General features: G+C 39.9%; 1 protein-coding gene across 1 annotated transcript in view; it reads right to left on the bottom strand.

Moving 5' to 3' along the window:
- Positions 1–22,462, bottom strand: part of nrxn2a (neurexin 2a) — a 166,647-nt gene that overhangs the window by 140,041 nt on the left and 4,144 nt on the right. Inside the window, exons 3-5 of the mRNA XM_058087433.1 lie at positions 21,096–21,232; positions 18,945–19,013; positions 16,648–17,080 (exon numbers count right to left, since the gene is read on the bottom strand). The gene's annotated coding sequence lies outside the window, so the exon portion shown is untranslated. The remainder of the gene's footprint in view (positions 1–16,647; positions 17,081–18,944; positions 19,014–21,095; positions 21,233–22,462) is intronic.

Raw genomic sequence — 22,462 nt, 5'->3', positions numbered from 1 at the left:
TTCCTATGGAAAGAGTTGAAATGAGAACGAAAATTAAAGAATGGAGAATGCATGACAGAGAGAATGCGAAAAACAAAGCTATTTCTCTCTTCACCCCAAAATTTAAAAAGTATATCTAATATCAACTCCAAACATTAAAGCTCTGATATACTCAAATGTTTGAGTTTACGAACTAAAAAAAAAATGTGGCAATTGATTGCCTCACTTTTTTTTTTAGTTCTGCTAACATATTCGGGTTTACAGTGTACCAAAAAATCCTGAAGGAGAATATCCGGCCACCAATTTGGGACCTCAAGCTGGTCCCAAGGAGTCCACCTCTAAATGGCAGAGGAAAAACTAAATGAAAACTTTGGAGTGGCCTACGCAAATTCTAATGAGAATTAGAATCCTAATGAGATGCTGTGGTATGACCTTAAAAAGGCGCTTCATGGTGGAAAAACCTTCCAATGTTGAGACTCATTGCAAGTTATCGTAAATACTTGGTAGCAGTTGTTGCGGCTAAGGGTGGCCCAAGTAGTTATTAGGTTTAGGGGGCAATCATTTTCTCACAAAAAAAGAAATCAGGGAGGGGGAAATCACTTTTTCACACCACTATACACGTACATATATATATATATATATATATATATATATATATATATATATATATATATATATATATATATATATATATATATATATGTATATATATATATATATATATATATATATATATATATATATATGTATATGTATATATATATATATATATATATATATATATATATATATATATATATATATATATATATGTATATATATATATATATATATATATATATATATATATATATATATATATATATGTATATGTATATATATATATATATATATATATATATATATATATATATATATATATATATATACACCTATATACGTATATACATACATACATACACGTACACTGTATAGTATGAATCACTAGATGAAATAGATAGATGGATTACTTTCCTCACAACCAGTGGGGCAAAAAAAAACATAAAAGCTTGGCCCGAGGTGGCACCAGAGGAGATGCTATGTCAAACTAGTTTCCCCTCTGTGAGGCTGCCACAGTGCCACATCTCAGACTCAGAGTCATCCCCCACTCCCCTTGGGTGCACCACGGTTGCACTCTTTTCTTTCATTGCCATTATTTTTTGTAGCTATTGAAATTCATCTGTCAGGGACCATACCTTTCATAGCACTAATACTAAAAGCATACAAGATACAAAGGCTACAAAGCAATACAAATGAATCTTCCATGCTCATTGCAAAGCTACCATTGATTGTTATTTCTGAAAAATGTAATAACAAATGTATTCTTTACTTTAATAATGATTATGCAAAAGTGGAAAAGAAAAGTCTCTATTTATTAACAGCTATTAACTTAGCAGCAAGAGAACCAAAGTTGCAATGAGGAGCTTTGCAAGCCAGCTGGCGCTGGTAATTTCATTGCAAACAACAGTACAGCAAGTGTAACATCAACTGAGTAGTACAACCAACATTACTACAACCAACATTACTACAACTTCACGGTGCCTAGCAGACATGCATCGATAATTACGTACTACATACAGTCAAAACTTGGTAACCTTTGTAAGCCCCAGTTTCCGTATGATTCAGTTTTTGCAAAACATTTTTGCTTCAGTTTTTATGCAATATTACACATAACAAACTTGTCATGGTGCCAGCAATTTGCTAAACAAGGTGAACAACACTATTGAATTCCATCTCGCCATCATCAAAAAGTCATTTATAATTTATAATTACTGTCAATATATAAACCTCACACTTTCAACCCTGCGGTTCATACAGTGGTAAGAATAATTTGTGGTTGCGTTCATGTCTCGTGGTTTTGTGCTTGGTGCGTGTGCCCTCATCATTATTCATGTGTGATACCATTGATTTCTTTTCTGATTCGACACTGAGTAAAATATACAGCAGGTATCAGCGATCTCTAGCCGATACCAATACTTACAAATACACCTAAAATGCCAGGTAAATTTTAAAAAGTAGTGTATTTAAATCATAGCACAGCTCATAAAATAAAGGACAATAAAGAATATAGGACATAAGTAATTTATGCATTGATTTTAGACGGGGACCTATTATGCTTTTTCCACTTTTCTGACCTCTAAATGCTTTATGTCTAAATGTAGTTGGAATATTGTATCCTCGTGTTGAACGTAAACAAAGTTTAGGTTTGCACATTTGGAAGTGAGCCCTGAGTGACATTTAGGGTGTATACGCACGGTTTCAGACAGTTTTTTCAGTGAACAGTGAAACAGTGACGCTTTCTTATATGGGCATGCCTGAGTACAAGCTGTACAAGCTATCAGCTGCTCACAGCTAGTGAGCATGCCAGAGGCAGGCCGTGGGTGGGATAAATAATACATTTTGGAAAACCAATACAGATGGAATATGTGCAGATTCTGGAAGATCTAGAAAGCTTTCTGTGTTGGCCATCATTTTTTTAAAGAAGCGACAGAATTTACCTGTCAATGTCCATAGGTATGAAGGTGAGTGTGAATGGTTGTTTGTCTATATGTGCCCTGTGATTGGCTGGGCTCCAGCACCCCTTGCGACCCTCGTGAGGATAAGGGGTAGAAACTGAATGAATGAATGAATGAATGAATGCTCCAATGTTATTTTGTTTAAAAACCTTCAACAATACCTGTGAAACAACACAAACTTGTCTGCACATGAAGTGGTTTTCTATAAATGGAGTGTTTAAAAAAATGCTGTCCAAGCTGTTGAATTTTGTTAGAGTTGCTAGAATTAGATAATGTACTAGATAATGTGGAATTGTTCCATGATTGCTTTGTCTAGAGCACCGTTTTCATTTGCACTTTTGCACAGACAGGTTGCCTGGCAACCTTATCACGCCCACTGCACGCCTGCACAGTACTATACACCCATGCACTCATGACTGACACAAGCTGGGACCAATTGAATGCCAACAAATAATTACACACTGATCCAATCAGGAAGGAGTACACGCCCCTGCGTGGGCGTGACTCATGCGCAGGTATTAGCTTAGCCACCTCCGAGTTTTAGTCACTGCCTGATGATGCAGGCAGGACTTAGAAAAGTGTGTCCGTCAGATCTCTTCTTGGGAAAACCAATATGCTAAATACAACTCTGCTCTTAAAAATAAAAAAGAACAATTAATGCAACATCGGCTGCACAGCAGATAAATGGTTATTGCACAGGCCACACAGCTATAAGACCCGAGTTCGATTCCACCCTCAGCCATCTCTGTGTGGAGTTTGCATGTTCTCCCCGTGCATGCTTCGGTTTTCTCCCACATTCCAAAAACATGCTAGGTTAATTGGTGACTCCAAATTGTCCATAGGTATGAATGTGAGTGTGAATGGTTGTTTGTCTATATGATTGGCTGGTGACAAATCCAGGTTGTATCGCTCGCCTGAAGACATCTGGGATAGGCTCCAGCACCCCCGCGACCCTTGTGAGGATACGCGTTAGAAAATGAATGAATGAATTAATAAATAATGCAACATCCTTGCTCATGATGGTCATGATGCAGATTGCCTTTTGGGTACATTAGGTTTAATATCATGCATCAAGAATAAACTAACCCCCGATTTTCTCTCTTTTGTAGAAAATTGTTTGACAAAAATCCTAAACCGCCTACTTAATGCCACTAGGAAAAGCCCATAGGGGTTGAGTTTCTTTGAGAAGAGATGATGTCAATTTAAACCTGAAGGGAGCGTTTTAGAGCTGGAATTATACAACTGTACTGAATTAAAACTCTAAAAACATACACAGTAGGGATGTGTAGCAAAGATCAACTTGTACTTATTGGAAAGTGCCTCTTCACAATTGCCAGCATGCAAATGGTGTAAAATGTACCCATGTTGAACGCAAGCTCAGCTGAGTTTGACTACGTGTGACACTTCCTTCCCACTCAACTCAAAAAGAGGACTAAAATTACTGCTGCGATGTCATCCTCCAGAAGAATAATCTGCATCAATCCATGTTCCATAAAGAACATCCTCAAAAATATTCCTAAAATGTGTACAGGGAAAAATGAGGGGAGACAAGCGGTTCCTCCTGTGCATGCATGTGATCCATCATTTGGGCAACACGCTTGCTTAAGCTTTCTTTCCCTTTCATGGAGTATACCGCTAGTGATGGGAATGTTTGCCCTTGAAATCCCAGTTAATAAGCGGCTATGCTATGACATACACAATTAGATCATCCAGCGCTGTCACATCTCATCCTGAGGAGAATGCCACCAGACAAAACCGGGAGTGGGCGCGAGCGAGCGTCCTCGCTGCCTCTGCCTTCCTTCACACATGTACACACAGACACACACAGTTATGTGTGCATGCACTTCAGAGGGCACCACAAAGACTTGAGTTCAATTTCCACAACCTGTGCTACCCACTCCACATGGACCCATTGAGAGTTGACACGGATGCTGACGTGCAGCCTCCTGACGCAGGTAAGATGCTGGAGACTTTATAGACAAAGCCGCCTCAGGCAAGGATAAGATTGAGTTTGCTTAGATGAGACTTGTGATGCATATACAATAATGAATTAGCAGGAATCTGTTCCCCGTGACTGATGCCTGCAGACAGGAGGAAGGGTGGAAATAAATGGCCGCTGCACTATTTACGACACATCTCCTGCGCCGCCGTCACTCGGCCATCTTTGTGTGACAGGCCCGCGTCGGGCACAGTGGAGATCAGCGTGACGGATGGATGGCCAGGCAGCTGTTAAAATCTCTTGATTCAAACCCAGACTGGTGTGCCACTCAATGATCAATTGCATCCGTGTGAAACTGCCATCCACCTTAAAGTGACAGGTGAAAGAAGGAAGGAAGAGGGGGGGGACTTGGCACCTTTAACCTCTTGTCTTAAGGAGGATTACCACAGCTTTTGACTGAAAACAAGAATCTGGAACCTGGAAAGCACTAAAAGCTGATCTGTTTGCGCAATTATTTACTGCTACTGTTATCATGTAACAGCTAAAAAAACAATCATCTATATGTAACTAATACTTATGTCTGAGCAAAGAAGTACAGAGTCAGCCACTGATAACACTATAGACAAGCGACAGAGCTGACTTCCGGCTCCTGTGTCCATGTGTTAGGACGCTAATAGGGAGCTAAAAAGGCCATTTGGTATTAAAAATTCATTAAGAACACTGTTGGACCCACGCAGTGTATGTATAATGACAAGACACGCGCCATATTGTACACTAACCGGAAAATGTGTGCAAACCAAGGCAAAATTTTGGCATACATTTTTTACCAAAAAACAGGCTAACCGTTGTGTACACTAACCAAAGTTCCACTGTATATTGATTATAATAGGATGCAACTACATATATTCAGTATCAGATAGATATTACACACAATCCCACTATACTGTCAAAGTCACACAAGGATGCTAAGCAGTATTTACGAGTGGAAAAAGACCACAGCAAACCAGAACAGAATGAGTTGCTATGGTAACACCAAGCCGGATGGAGACATCAAAGACTACCTTTTTGACCTGAGGTGGGCAGGGACAGTATAAGTATTCTTGGAAGTAAGACAGACGGAGACATTTTGAAAGAAGCCATGAAGAAAAAGGATGTCTACCTTTCTGGGCGTGGCCACTCCAGAAGTGTATCTTTCTGCTTCAGCCAATGACATTAAAAAGTAAATCAGTGAATCTGAATTGACCGCTGCTTGGTGAATATTTATATTTACATCAGTGGCCGTCTGTTGTGTCCCTGCAGTGATCCCGTAGCCTGTGCATTAGCAATGTGGTGTAACCAGAGAACAGGACTATAGTGACTATAGGGGTGTTAGTTCATGTCAACAGGGCTCTAACAATGGCGAAAAACGTATTTTAAAAGTCATAAACATGTTTTCTATGCTCTAGCTATGATATATTTGAATAACCGATTAATTGGTCAATTATTTTTAAGATTAATCAATGAAAAAAAGATGAAATCGGAAAAAAGGCAGGCATGCAAACTACTTTTAGGGTATGAGTCATCATTTGACATAGTTATCCATTTGTGGCAATTTAGAATCTATTACTTTTTTAAACAACTAGTCTCTTCAACGTGATAGTAATTTATTGACGGTCTACCGTATTAACAACCAGCTTCCCATGCAAGCTCACCGCACCATGACACAGCAGTCCAGGCACAGTGACGGGGAAATACCGCTGTAGCTTCGGCACCTAATATCCAACGTCCATAGTGAAACTAACTTCACTGCGGACATGTCTGCATGGTCGAGTGGCAATCAGCTTTGTTGCACATTAACACACCTAGCATGCTAGTGTGTGGCCGTTTATTACGAACATGATATGGCAACCGGTCAGCCAGATTTCGTGGGGCAAGCCGATATTATCCAATCTTCAAAATGATCTTCGGCACATCCTGAAGATCAGATTGGGACATCGCAAAATATCAGAACACAAAGATTATAGGTCTTTGGATGACTAAGGAAATCAAAAAAGTCACATTTTGAGAAGGATATTAACACTACATTTTTATCAACATAATCATTCATTCATTCATTTATTCATTCATTTTCTACCGCTTTTCCTCATGAGGGTGGTGGGGTGCTGGAGCCTATCCCCAGCTGTCTTTGGGCGAGAGGCGGAGTACACCTTGGACTGGTGGCCAGCCAATCACAGGGCACATCTAGACAAACAACCATTCACACTCACATCATCTACTGTTGCCTGCTTGTTAAGCCCTTTGAGGCTCTTTTGTGATTAAGGGCTATATAAATAAACTTGACTTGACTTGACTTGACATTCATACCTATGGACAATTTGGAGTCGCCAATTAACCTAGCATGTTTTTGGAATGTGGGAGGAAACCGGAGTACCCGGAGAAAATCCACGCATGCACAGGGAGAACATGCGAACTCTACACAGAGATGGCCGAGGGTGGAATTGAACCCTGGTCTTCTAGCTGTGAGGTCTGCGCGCTAAACATTCGTTCCGCCGTGCAGCCCAAATGATTATTCGATTACAAAAAAGTTGTTGATTAATTGAATAATCGATTAATCTGATGATTGATTAATCGTCGTTGCAGCTCTAATTGCATGTATTAACAATGACCCTTACCCCTACTAAATGAATTTATCCGATCTGGAATGAGAGACGACTGTGTACATAGTTTTTCAATTGAATCCCTGCTCAATAAAACCTAATTTAGAAAGAAGGAACAACATTGCTATCTGCTGCAACCTCAGCCTTTCTAGTGCACTTCAACAACATGGAGGAGGAAATACCTCAGGGAAATATACCATACATCAAATTCTAAACCCATACACCAACAGAAAGAGCACTGGAACAAGCAGTTGGTAGGTCTATGTGCAATGACATTGCCAACTACTGGTGTGGAGTGAAAATGACACTGCTGTTTGACAATACTGTCATCTGTACGTGATACAAAAGCAACTGTCCTTTTTTTTTTTTTTAGAACATTGTTGTCATGTAAACGTACCTTTACATAGCTGCATACTACATCATGCTGCCATTGCTCCCCTGGGAGAGCTGTGTGGATATTAGGGAGAGATGAATGCCTGTGCCTGTGACAGAGGTGTCTGGAATAAAAGCCAAAGATTCATTGAAAGATATGCAATACAGATAGCAAGAGACCTCGGAAGCACCACCGATCTGATGTAAATCCAAATCTACTGGCCTGGCTGTAGTCGGGGTATTTATTATTTATTTATTGTTTCAAAGTTAGCTGTCACTTGCTGCTGTATGTTGTGTCATGTGACATAGATAAAGGCTTTTATCTGACCGAGTCTGTCAAGGTGCATTTACTTGCCTTCCTTGTGTTTTAGCACACGGCTAAAGTCAAGTAACTGAATCAAAAGTAATTGAATTAGTAAAAGACTTACTCGTTCATAAATATAATTAGTGACAAGGGAGATTAAGTACTTTTTTGCAAAACCTGAAAATACGTAAAAACTTTGTAGTAGCAGTCAAACACATCATGTACTCTCCACATCTATGTTCAGTGACGTTAAAGTAGTACCTGTACTTCCATCCTGAAAATGTTTTAACATGACAGATTGTTGCATCCACTTCTTTTGTGTGGCTGCGGTGCGAATATCCAACTACTTAAACTCTGGAAATTACACTCTACCTTTAGCCAATCATCATCACTTGTGTGTCTATGACCTCTCCCGTCTAAACCAAGGAAGACAATCCTAAAAAAAACAAAACACCTTTTACCTTCAGTTCCTCTTTTGTGCCTGGCTGTCTAAGCAAGCCTGAGAAGATGGAATTCATAAGTAGGAATGTAAGACGATATCAGACAATACCATGAAAATGAGACATCGGTATTGTTTCTTTTGCCAATGTACAGTAGACATCGCATGAGTGATGACGTCGTGTTCCACACTGCAACAAGCTTATTTGCGCAGTATATCCGCCCTCGGATTGTAAATACTCAATTTGCAAAGGGGGAGCAAGGCCTCTTTCTTGAATATTTATTATATTCTAATATCACACCTCGGGAAAAAAAAATCACCCTGAGTCACACACAGCATGCCTGCAGCAAAATAATAAGCAACCAGAGGCGGTCTGAAAGAGGCTAGTTTATAATTTCACTGATTGTGAGTTTCATATTTGACTGTTTGCTTTGTTACTTTGGATGATTGTGCCAGAGAGAAAGGAGCTGTTGCTAATATCAGTATCGGTAATGAAGTAGTGCTACATAATGTTGGTATGTCAGATATCGGTGCGACACATGGAATGGTAATTAATAGTAACAATCTAAAAAAAAAAATGTAATGTAAATTTCCGGACTGAGGGACAAATTAAGGTCAATCTAATCGAATCTAATAGTAATTAGTTGCTCACAAATCTGGCCTCCATTCACTATGAACAACACACAGTGACAGACAGACAGACAGCCAAAAACTAGAGCAAACAGTGGTTACTGCATCTATCTATCTATTTCTTGCTGTGTAGTAGATTTGAGCCCTGTTTTCTCGCCGCCTTCTGAGTCCTGTAACTGCATAATGTATATGCCGGGCAGGTAATATTGTGTTTTATGTCTCTACGGGCACTGATAATGCTGCCGGAGCACATTTTGGTTCACGGTGCAGGTTTTTTCCGGCTTCCTTTCCTCAAGCTGTCACACAATAACAACGATGGATGAAGCTGAGAGGGAACGTGACGCCACACATGATAGAATGGTGCAACCTGAAGGCAGCTGGAAGCTTTAACGTGCTTTCATTAACTGCCAAGTCACATATGTTAAATTTAATAAGGTGTGCTTGTTTTATATAGGCTTGCTTTAAAAAGGGACTAAAGGGGATTTATTTAGAAACACAATCTTACTATAAATATTGTATGGGTTCAGCACCAACAGAAATGTGGAATTTAGGATTTTAGTGGACACACACAGTCGATGTTTTGCTTTTCAGCTGCGTATGCAGGGTTAGCTTGGATTACATTTTTTAATTTGTCTCTATCAGTATAAAACACAATGGTCCTGTTTTAAATCAGTTAGACCTAATGAAGGAAAGCATTTCAAATCAATCCATCTATCCATCTACTTGATTTTTTTTTCCAGGGGTGATGTGTGATTGAAGAGTTTCAGCTAAAATGAAAGGAAAGGTATGCAAAACTGGGGTGAGACCAGCCATGTTGTTTTAGAGACAGCGCCACTGAGGAAAAGACAGGAAGTAGAACTGGAGGTAGCAGAGATAAGGATGCTGAGGTTCTCATTGGGAGTGACCAAGATGGATAGGATCAGGAACGAATCCATCAGAGGGACATTACATGTTAGAGGCCTTGATTATACATTGTGGCTAAATATATGATGGCATTTGTGTCAAAGTCAAAGTTATGCTGGAAATGTATCTTTTCACAGAAATAATTTTTTGTCCCTATTTTGGTTGAGAACTGGTATTTTCCTGAAACTTGCCTATGTTCTACTGCTGATTATTAAAGAACAGAAAATGGTAGAAAGATGAAAGAAGAGAGTCTAATATTTATTTTGGTATATACACCATGTATGTATATATAGCCCTAGACACAATATACCAATCACCAAAAATGGTGCTTTTGAAAAATGGCAGTGACTGAATGAGTTGAAGTTCATTATTAGGTACAGTGTATTTAATAATCCATTGGTCTGGAAGTGCAATCAAATTAATAATTGCAATTACTGCATAAATTAATTATTAATGTCAGTCTTCCCCGCATTGTTTGACTTACTTAGAAGTAGTACAATATTGTCTTTCATTCTGTGGTGTGTTTTAACTCTGTTTCACCCTTAAATGTCTCTTGATATTTACTACAAGTATGATAATAGTCTCTAAGATGTTCAAATGCGGATGAAAAGGGCCTCTTTAACAGCCTGTAAGGAAATGGGGGGGGGGCACCTTTAGTCCAAACAGTGTCACTGTAACAGCATGTGACCTTCGGAGAACACGCAACATTAACACTTGTTGGCATGTCCACAGATTTTATGTCTGGATGTAAGCGATGACAATATGCTACTTCGCCTAATGAAGGGATGCATTTAGTATTTTCGTATTTAAGTGAATTGCATTTGCTTATCTTGTCTTGAAATGTGGAAGAAGGGCATCCAGACTTGACAATATGGAGGCAGAGCTGTCAACAGGAGATGCAGGAATTGGCCCGATGCTCGCTGAACTGAACCAGGATTGATGACTTGTGTTCTCATGGGAATTTAGTAGGAAATTGTATGGAATGGTACGATTTCACAAGCATGGGCATCACTTTGCCAACTGCTACATTTTACCATTTCAAATACATTAGAATGGAAAAGTTGGGCTGTATGATTTTCATAAATATAGACATTTTTTTTAATTAATTACATAAATACAAAATGAGAAAACTGAATTAGGTTTTAGGGTCTTTGTTTATAACGATATTTCAAAATAAATAAACCAGTAAATGCACATAATTATATGTATATTGCATAATACTGTATTCAAATTTCCTCTTTATCTTGATTTAGAAATGTAATACCTTTGTCAGACAATGGCTGCAAGACGAACACACCCACAATGCCCCTGACCGCACCTCACTCTCGGAGCAGCACGCCCACGAGTGCACTGATGCTAGCAAGTATGTAAACAGAGTCTAACCAGCAAGAAGAAAGGCAGGTGCAAGAAAAGGGCAAACAAATCAGCCAGTAAACTAGCAGGGACACCCTAGTACCAGGTGTTAGACTTGGCCCCGTAGCTGCATCTGCTCCTGGTGGGAGACTACATGTGTTTCTGTTACAGCCAATCAGCTTTCACTAGAGCAGTCACACTGGCATCGAATATTCCAGTTTCCTGAACAGCAGGACGATGGAAGTGCAGCAATTTACATGCGAGCTGAAACCAGGCTTGATGATATGGGAAGGTTCAGGTTACCCTTCTTCCTCATTCTACTTCCTGGGCTGTCAGATGTACCGAAATAACACAGCATACCTTTAGTTAAGCAGAATATTATTGCTCCTTAATAATTCATGCACAGGCCAAAACATCCATTTCAATCTCACAATATGTTCTTTATAATGCCTGGTACAAATCAGAAGTCTGATGGTGTTTGCCGAGCCTAAATTCAGTGACTAACACTGGAGCTTTTCAGCAACATTGCCATCATCGCGTCTCCCTGTCTGACAGGCCGCAATGTGCCAACTTTGGCTGAATCCTGAGTAGGATCGAGCTAACAGAAAATTACAGACCTCGCTCCATTCCGCCTACTGGAACACCTGTGGTGAAAATAACGGGCAATTTCAGCGTCTAGTCCGCGGATATATGGTGATATCAGACGAGGCCTGTACAAAACAGTAGCCGCTCGGAGCCACTCCGGAAAACAAGTGGCATAATGACCCAGATTGCGACGTAACCTAGCGCACGCTGCGGGTGTCACAGCTCTGACTTCAGGGCTCCTGGCTATGTGTTTCATTTTGTAGATGGGACTATTTTATTGCAGCAACGCCCCTTAGAAATAAAGTACACATCCTGAACTAGCCCAAGGTGTAGAGAGACAAAGATCTCAACGGTGACCTTTTTTTTGTGTCTTCACCATCCAGGGACATAATCCCTGTTTGGCTGTGCAGCTGGCATGCAATTGAGTCACGCGTCAGCCCTGATTAGAAGCAGCAGTGGTCCGCGGGCCCCATTCCTCTGCCAGAGCCAGGAGAGGGAAAAGGCCAGGGCCACCACATTCAGTCTGTGGATGTGACCTTGCTGGGCTATGATAGAGAGGAAGCGACACAATTCGCAATGCCACACAATATCTTTAACCTTCTACTTCGCCACTATACATGCACAAGTCACTGACTAACACACTACACACACACACACACACACACAAACACTATGTCAACTCTGGTCCACGATTAATTCCAACAGTCTCCTCCTCCATGCCATCCAATCATCCATCTCTCTTTGCATATTGGCTGCTGCCTTTGTGTGAGGTATCTTAATTTCAAATATGATTTGCTTTTCATGCTCAGCAGCTGCTATGCTAATTTAAAAGAGATAGTGGCTTAAAGAGAGTCCAAATACCCAGCTGAATGAAGAGTAACCATGTACCATACACCCAAATTCTATTCAGCAAAGTAAATTAGAAGTAACACAATTCATTACCTTATTTTATTCTTCTCTTTATCACCACTCTATAGTAATATCTCTTGTTTTTTGTTAGTTAGTAGGATTACACAAAAGATGACTACTCCAATTGTCACCCCTTCTTTGAACATGCCAGGCAACAAGCTATTAAAATTTGCGGCACGGATAATGACGCAGATTCAGGATTTCCACTCTTGTTAACGTTACATTTTTCATCATTTTGCCTAATTCCTCTGTGAATAATGCATTGCTTGATGAAAAATGCAGCAATACGCAGGCGGTGAGTATCCAAGAAGGCTTGCGATTTAGAGGTTAGACTTGCATGCTACTTTTTTTTTTTTTTTTACTGAAAAAAAAAGTGGTATCACTAACTACTGGCCTAGCATCCCTTCTGCCTATTTCTCATGTTTTCACAAGACTCCGCTTTATTTGGATTTATTTTCTTACCCATGCAAATAAGGACCAGATGGCAAACTGTTGAGTTTTGTACATGCCATAACAATAATGCACAATTGAAGAATCCATAAATCCCACATTAAGGTTTTCTTAAGAACCCTCCTAAGAACAAACGGGGGGAAAAAAATGTTACGGACACACAGTGGGACCTCATTTTTCATTTCAATTCATTACATGGGCTCTGAAATTCCCATAGGAAACAATGCAAATCCAATTAATCCATTCCAGACACCCATAAATAATAATAAATTATGAATTAACGGGATAAAATAAACAACCTAATTTTTACCCTCATGACCCTAGTGAGGACAAGCGGCATAGAAAATGGATGGATGGAAGCTCACTATTTCCTTGACTGAAGACTCGTTGACAAAATGAAGCGAGAGCCACACTGACAACACCTGCTTCTTAAATTTGACAGTATTTTTTACCGTATTTATCTTTATTTTGTGTCACTGTTGGTTATTTTGCAGCCGTACTCGATAAAAACAGAAGAGCCATGTGGCACTAACTGTGTTAGTTAGCAAAAAAACTACACAGTCAACCAGTGATGATGTCATAGAGGGGCGACAGAGCTAGGGGAGGATAACTTCTGGGTGGACCTTGAGCTAACAGGCACGTTTTGTAAAAAATACATGATAGGAACACAATTGTGTATTAATTTAAACATGACAAGACCGATTCTTTTTTAGGGCACTCAAGTCTGGGGAAATTGACTACTTTGTGCAACATCCTCATTTGAGTTAGCCAAATGAATGAGCCTTCCAGGACGCTGTAATATTGGACATTCCGAGTTTTGGTGTTGGATATGTGATCCAAGATGGCTGAATAAACATGCGCCAACTACATTGTTTTTAAAACTGCATGAATGGTTGTTTGTCTGTATGTTCCCTGTGATTGGCTGGCGTCCAGTCCAGGGTGTAGGCTCCAGCATGCCCGCAACCCTAGTGTGGATAAGCGGTATAGAAAAAGGATGGATAATTCAACACGCCAAAACATAAAATACGATTGTTATGTAATTGTTATGAACGATATTGTACGACAACCAAGACAGTGTACAAGAACCAAGGCAAAATTTCAGCAAAAAATGTTGCTACATTTTTGCTACATGTTGCTACAATCATACAAAAACTGGTGTGTTCTAAAACCAAGGTACCGCTAAGTAGATGTTTTAGTAGACTTAAAAAAAAAATCCCTTTTTCACAAGGTTGTTGTGTTATAAACACTCTTAGTTCTGACCTTATTTTTTAACTGTTATCATCAAAATTACTAACACATCTCCAAAAATGTCATAGGAAGCATCTATGATGACAGTTGTCTGGTGAATCAGATGACAGGAGTGTTAAAGGTGCCACTGCACTGGTAAAATCCTGTATTTGTGCCAGATTAGGGCTGACATGAGCAAAAACAACAAACACAGCCCTTGTTGTGAGCTGAAAATATACATGGAGCATGACTGTTGGGAAGAAAACATGCAGTTCAACAAAAAAGGAACGCCGATTGTTATACTGCCAGCTAAAAATACAACAATACTACATGCTCACACTCTCAGCATTGCAGGAATTTGCTTCACTGTTAAGAATGCTCTCGTTTAAGGGGGGGGGGGGGGGGGGGGGGGGCTCACTTAGGAGCAGAATAGCTTTTAAACAAGTGTCTGAGCACACCCGGTAGACAATCAACATTTCAGACAAGCAATATCGATATACTGTACTCAGCAACAGATCTGAGATGCAAAATACAATTCAACTACACAGAGATGCAAGACGATGAAGGAATGTGCCGGCTTGCTCCTGTAACCCGATTCAGGTGGACAGGAAATCAGCGCGGCCCTGTGAATAATTCTCCCTCACTCTCATGAAATGCAATGTGCTGTCGTTGGGACTAGAATTTGCAAAGCAAATATCAGAGGAGCTGCCGCAGCAGCGGGGGGTGGAGGGGGGCGCATCGGGGAATCATGTGAGGGATGTAAGCCTTATGATTGATGACCACAAAAAAAAAATACTTAACACGTAGCATACACAGTCTGATTGACTCTCAGAGAGATATTAAGTAACAACTCATTTAATAACATGTCTATCAGTTTTCTGTAGAGCTTGTCCTCTTCAGGGGTGGAGTCTATCCCAGCTAACTGAGGGTGAAAGATGCACTATGGTCACCAGTCAATCATAGGGTGATTGTGAATGGGACATGGAGATATAGTAAGTTAGCGATGTGAAACACTACACTACCAATGAGCACATAAAAATACAATTGCGGCTTGTGTAGCACCCGGAGTGTTTAATATTGTGGTGACGTGAGAAGATCAAAATTTTAGACACAACACACAGTATGATAGTAAACTACAAACAGAATTACTGCATTGACCTGAATATAAGACATTATATTCAAGATCTGGAGATATATATGTGCAAAACAACAAGTGGCGCCAAGCAACTTCCCTTCAAATAAGATCGAGCTTTTTTCCTGTCACTCACACAGGCGCACGTGATCTAGGGAGATGTGGGGGGGGGGGCGATGATTTTAAGAAACCAGAGTTCTCACAATGTTGAGCAGCCAAAAAAATATGATACAGGCATCTACTCCTATTTCAATATTGAAAACATGATTTAAAAAACAGATAATACACTGGTTGTCTTATATTTGCTCTATTAGCTTCGGGTTTAGTGGCTAGTGTGCAACATACAAAGCTTCGCGTACACAGCTTCTTATAAAATCCGGAAGTTTAGCCTGTTACATCCACCCACACTTGTCAGCTGCAGATTGACATGTGATGTTTTTTTTAATCTTTTCCAAAAAAAAAAAAAAATTGGATGTGTTCAAACTCCACAGCACGCCTCCTCAAGTGGCCCACCCTGCTGAACTGACACTATGGAGGCAGCAGAAGCGTCCTATGGGGGCGTACATGCTGGCCTACAGCTGTCTCATTCTTACCACACAGAAGTTTTCCTAATTTTAGCTATAAAAAAACACAGGTTTGGATCTTTATCTACATATCTTGGAGGTGGCCGGTCTTCTTAATAATAAATATGCTCCCAGCAGTATTTGAAGGGGGCTGCATGCAGCACCTTCACCTCACTTTTAGGCCAAATGAAGCTATAGTAACACAATCAGCACACAATGGGAGTGATTGGCTCCAGTTTTTGCTGGTGGCTGCAGCCTTGATGCAAATCATCATCCAGCAGCACCACCACCGTGCACTGACTGCATGTCTTCCGGCATGCAATTAATAAGCGACCTCAGCCTTGTTTGTGCTCAATTTTTAGGGGAGTGGGGGGGGAGAGTGTGCCTCTCCGGCATCACTGATAAGAAAACATCTGCCTTGTAGTTAAAACTGGACAATGTATCGCTTTTTTGACACGAGTTCCCCGCCAAGGCGATACCTCAAAGGGAAAAAAAGTGCAAATAATTAGCGGAATTGGAATAGCCCTCAACAATAACAACAACTCCGGACTGGTGACTTTGAAAAAACACACATTTCCACATAAAATAACCGGCAGTGTTTTTGTCATCGGGAGCTCATTAAGAAGGCTCATTGTGCGGCTTGAGTGTGGGAGGTGTGCGATGTCATTTACCTGTGCATCATCCGGCGATCCGACACATAAGCGAGGTTTTTTGTTTTTCTTTTTGTATTCCGGCCAGCCAAACTGAGCACAAAAGAAGAAAAATCCTGTATCAAGATGAGATAAAAGCAGCAGACATGGAAAAAAAACGTGATGTTAATCTTCAGACTGGCATAGCGTTATTTCTTATCTGCTCTATGTGTGGAGGAAGGCGAGAGCAAGGGAAGCCCTGAGCCGCTCCGTGCAGACAAAGATGCTTCCTCTCCTCCGCAGCATCCTCCTCCCCATCCTCATCATCAGCCTCAGCATCGGGGGCCGCCTCTCCCCTGACACTTGATGCTAATAGTTGGCGAGGTAGCTCAGCTGGGTTGAGGGCGCGGTCAGCCGTTGTGGACCAATGGAGCTCAGCTGGCTGTTATAGTACCAACAAGCAGGACCGTCGGTACTGAGGGATTCAACGGGCGTGCAAGCATAGGGTGTATGTTTACCTTCCAGCCTATTAGTTGGGTCGTCTGGTAGAGATAATGCATCATGGGATAATACTTGAGAAATGTACTCCAACTTAAGGGTAGTCAGTGTACAGCTTGTATGACAGTATAGATTCGCCATTATTGTCTAAATAGCTGGCAACACATGTTGAAATTGTGTCAAAATTGTCAATATTTAGTGTGAGCACCATTACCAAACCCACCAGAACTGCGACCAAAGTCCATTTTCCATCTTCTATGATGACATCATGCACTCCTTCGCCAGTTTTCTGCTTGACTGGACATACCTGGCCACCCCATCACATTCACCTTCCTCGGCAAGACTGTTATTGTTATCTTGGAGGTTGGGTCATGTTGGGAAACTCACATGCAATCCAGTTTTCCAAGGTTCGGATTTGGAATTCCTGTTTCTCTCAATGAAGTGTAGCTTGTGCAATGCTAGCATCATTGTCTCTGTGCTTGACCGTAGGCAAGGAACAATTATTGTGCTGCTAGCTATTTAGAGTCATTTTCAGTGGATACTGCTATACAAGCTGCACACTGACTACTCTAAAATTAACCTGAGTTTTATTTGTACAGTATTGTCTCTTGAGAAGATATACTGTAATAAAAAAAAAGGTTGCTTGTGTGCGAGGGATATATATATCCGAGACTTGAGCAGCAATGTGAACCCATGTTTCAAACACTTCCGCTGTAAATTGTGCATTTGGCAACCATTTCACTTCATTCACACAGAAAATCCCAGTGACATATTTCCTATTTCATATATTCATTGATGCCCAGGTGATAGAAACCTTGGAGAATGCCTGTTCTCTTTTATATTGTTGCAAAGGCAGAATTTTGGATAAAGCTCTTGTTGGCGCTAATTAGATTTATACAGCGTCCCAAATGACATGCCAGGTGAGAAATGCCACCAAGGTTGATCGTAGAAAATTTGTGTAGATGGAAACCACTTCAAATGTAATTATGAAGTCTGCTATTGGAATTGCTCTGTAAAGTCACATCCATCCCCTTCAGGGCTAAGCATATACACATTTCCATTAAGAGCATCTAGGGGGACTGCAGTGCAGTTTTTCACATGAGATTTACACAGAAACACCAACAAACACACCAACCAAAGCACAGATAAGGGTAAAAAGAACATTGGTAAATACAGTAGAGCAAACGGTGCTCTAACATGATAACACAATACCACCCTATGGTAGCTGGCTACAGATGGGAGATTTTTGGTGTTTTATTTTAGCAGAATATTTTACCTTTTAAGTGACAGCACAACCCCCTGAAGCCTGCCGAGGTGTGCTTTTAAGGGCCTGAGCCTTCCCTGCGAGATATAAAGTCAAAGCTGTCTCGCATTTTGTGGATGACGTATGAATTATGAATGTGTTCAAATGCGTCTTCTTTTTCCCCTCTTGAAAAACAATTCAGCATGAGTGGGTAAATGGGGTGGATACTTTGGCAACCACATCTGAAAATTAAGATACATTATTCAATATATATGTTTCAAATATATTTCTAAATCAAAATATTTCAAAATTATATGTAATATATACATATTAGATATCTATTGTAATATACTGTAATGTCATACATTGTGAGTTTTTAGATTATTTTTCAAAAATATATTGATTAAATCATGCTGTCCTGTGGTTGAATAAGAGCTGTTATTAGTCAAAACATGTGCATTTTTACACTAAAATGTTACCGTAATGATCAGTGACACACACAATCACTAGACTGTTATTATTTATATATATTATAACAGGCGCAATAATGCCTCATAAAAATCCCTCATAAAAACACAGGCTCCTCTTGCGGTCGTACCTCACAGCCGGATGAAACTCCACTCTGAATCCCCGACATCACTTCCTGTCTGCCACTCACTCTGCTCCCCTGGGGAACATATGCAACACATACATGCATAAGTCTTATTTATGTCTGAAATGGTTTATTCACTCTTATTATGTCTACTGTATTGAGTAATACAAGTGTAAATATGACTATAGGGGTGTTATTTTGTGTCTTGAGGGATCTAAAAATGTTGGGGTTGTAAACAGATTTTCTGTGCCATAACTAGAAAAATATTCTGTGTATAAATAACTTTGCAGGTCTGGACCTAATTAAGCATAAACAAGGGATTACTGTATTACTATTTCTCGATACACTGGGCCATTCTAGAAAACCTGTGTAAAATGTTTTTCTTCCTCGCCTTCTCAGACGATCTGGAATACGATCACACTTAAACTTTCAATCTTCCAAATGGATTAAACCGTCAAGGGCTTTTTTTTTGCACCAAGATAAGAATCATCACAAATACGCACATGGCTTGGAGAAAAGTTGAAACGCATTGAGGGCACAGCTGACATATAGCATACTTATGTGGCTGTACTGTTTTTCAGTGGTACTTGGAAAATGTTACATTAAATGTGGGATTTACAGTTTACAGCGACAGCTTGAGACCGTCAAGGCAGCTGAGCAGGAGTATTAGTATCAGTCTGATGGTCAAGACGTGATCGCTATCTTTAAAAATGATAAGTTCCCAGTTGACACACTTAACATCAGCCTCAGGTTGAGAATGCCACACACATGGACCAGCTAACACTGGAAAAACGTCATTGTCAAAGTGATAATGAGCATAACAATAATGAGCATAACAGCATTTCTAATCAAAGCTCCACTTTGCCCAACACTGCCTACTTTCGCATCATCAGATATGTTTTAAATGAAAGCGGTCAGGCGGAACTATCATATACTGAACCCTCATGCAGCCAAGTACAGATAATGCAAGTCTGTGTTTTATTTCCTTGCACATAATTACGATTGTGCTCAGTCAATCAGGCTGTTATCCATTTTTCCTCCCCCTGGGATGCTATCACTCTCAGGCCAATAAAAACGACAAAGTTACATTGCCTTTCTAACTCTTAGTGTGCTGTTTAAGAAAGAAACACGCCAAGAGAATGGGCGTTATAAATCCTATGTACGGACTTTTGATTGCTTTTGTTGATCTTTTCAAATTTGGTTATGTTTGTCTTCGAGGCATAATGGATTTCACTTATTGGAAACAACCAACAGAGGGTGTAACTAATACAGACCCAACTAGTTGACAGCCTAAACATGCTACTGTACAAGAATACAGAAAGAGTCAAATTAAGCTGTGTTTACTAATGTGAAAATATTGCCTTTACTGTTTACCCTCTCCAACACACACTCACTGCACTAAGGAGCTCCATTAGTGACAGGATGATACATCCAAAGTGTGTGAAGGGGAGATATCGCAGGTCTTTCTTTCCTACAGCTGTCAGACTGTATAATAAAAACTGCTCCAAATATCCTGTGCAACTAAGCATGCAATAAACATGAAATACTGTAAACCTGTGACTTAGTCTACATGTAGATAGTGTATAAAACTTCTGATTTGTACTACCCTATTTTTTGCACTTTATCTGCTCTACTTTCAATGCCGTAAACATGAAATTCCCTCTTGTGGGACTAATAAGGCATAACTTATCTTAAAGGATACTTATTATGCTCATTTTTCGGCACTGTGTATTGAGTTGTGGACTCCTGTAGAGCAGCTACACACGATAACCAGCACAGAAAGCTTTCTAGTTCTTCCAGAATCTGCACCTATTCAGCTGCATTTCTTTGGAATTTGTGCTTCCTGTGAAAACAGTCCGTTTTAATGTATTCCACCCACAGTAAGTAGCTTTAGCATTTTAGCATTAAGTTTTCAACAGCATCTGTAAGGTCTAATGTGTTTTGCGGGACTACCAGTGTTTAAAAAAAAACTCAAGCAGGCTTAATCGTAGCATCACGGTCTCTTGTTGCATGAATGCTGTCGGCACTGAAGAGCTACGGTTCACTCACAGAAATATGAATTTCAACATGTAGTCACATTCTGAAGCAGATCACAATACCTTCCCATGGGATACTGGGTCACACGGCAGTTTTCTAATATAACAAGCTCAAACACACCTCCAAGATGACAAATGCCGTGGAAGCCGAAGGTGAAGGTGATGGAGTGATAAAGTGTGTCACCAGCCTTGAACCCAATTGAGCATCTGTGGGTCATCCTCAAGAGGAAGGGAGGAAGATGGAGGACCACAAGGTGTCTAAATGGAAGAGCATAGAACCTGTAGAAATCTGGTAAATTCCATGCCCAAGAGGATTAAGACAGTGAGGTGTTGAATCTATCCTTCTATACAAGTTGTACAATGGATTATAAATTGGAATATCATTTCTATAGTATTGCCCCATGAGAAGATAAAATGGTTGCTAAAATATCAAGTGTATGTATAAATAATTGAGGACTTTTCTTGTAAGCTTCAAAAAACTCCACCAAAGCTAACTTAGTTCGCCGTGTTGCGTTTACAGCAGACATTTATTTCCCAACTAAAAGCATTGTGCGAAATCCAACCACAGAAAGGTGGATTGTTACTTCATGTTGACTGGCAGTCACTTCCAAGCTTTCTAAGCATTGTACGCCAAGCAACATACTGTAGAAACTACAGCCAAGAGAATGGCAACATAATGAGCGTCGCAATGAAGTGAACAGTATACGCCGACATTTAAGTAAACGTTTGCCAAAAGAGAGAGCAGACACATCAATTGTTGGATGGTGAAGGATTCATCACTGTGCTGAAAAATCTTCCATACTGTGTGACCCAGTGTATCATCACTTTTTGGATAGCCAATGTAGAAGGGTATGGTGCATATTAAATGTTTCTGCGACAATGACTCAAAGGTAGGCGGGGTTTGTGCAGTAAGCCATATCTTCCATGTATTTGATCAGGAAATCTGCAATATCAGCTACGTTTACTTAATTAAATGTTCGAAATTGATGTTAGAACATTAAATATATTAATATTCAATATTTGTTTTTGTATTTTCCCATCATAACTGACAAAGCTTTGAATGCATGTCCTTGTCCCGGTGCTCCAGGAAACGTCAGGTTTGCCACCGGATGACATTGTTTCTTTAGTGCGACTCACAGGAAAAAACAACTAAATGAAACCACGGGACTTAAACAAAACAATGTAAAACAATTTTGGATAAGATATTGTGCTTGAAAAAAAAACAGGAAATGATCACAGTAGTATTCTACCCTGACATGGTCATTTTAACACTACACACAACTGCCAGATTAATTACAAAAAATATAGAAGATATCTTGTCGGCCCCAAATATAAAAATTACAACAAACAAAGATCTGTGAGTAAAAGGTAAAAATATGACCAAAATGTATTGACATATTAAATATGTTGTGGTCAGAAATTTACATAAGAAGCTGCTCCTCCTTCAAGGTGATCTGAAGTTTGCAGATGCCCTTCTACATTAAGTGT

The sequence above is a fragment of the Doryrhamphus excisus genome, chromosome 11 (genome assembly GCF_030265055.1).
Source record: "Doryrhamphus excisus isolate RoL2022-K1 chromosome 11, RoL_Dexc_1.0, whole genome shotgun sequence".
NCBI classification, from domain to species: domain Eukaryota; kingdom Metazoa; phylum Chordata; class Actinopteri; order Syngnathiformes; family Syngnathidae; genus Doryrhamphus; species Doryrhamphus excisus.
The sequence above is the reverse complement of the archived record's forward strand: the minus strand, read 5'-3'. Positions and strand labels throughout refer to the sequence as shown.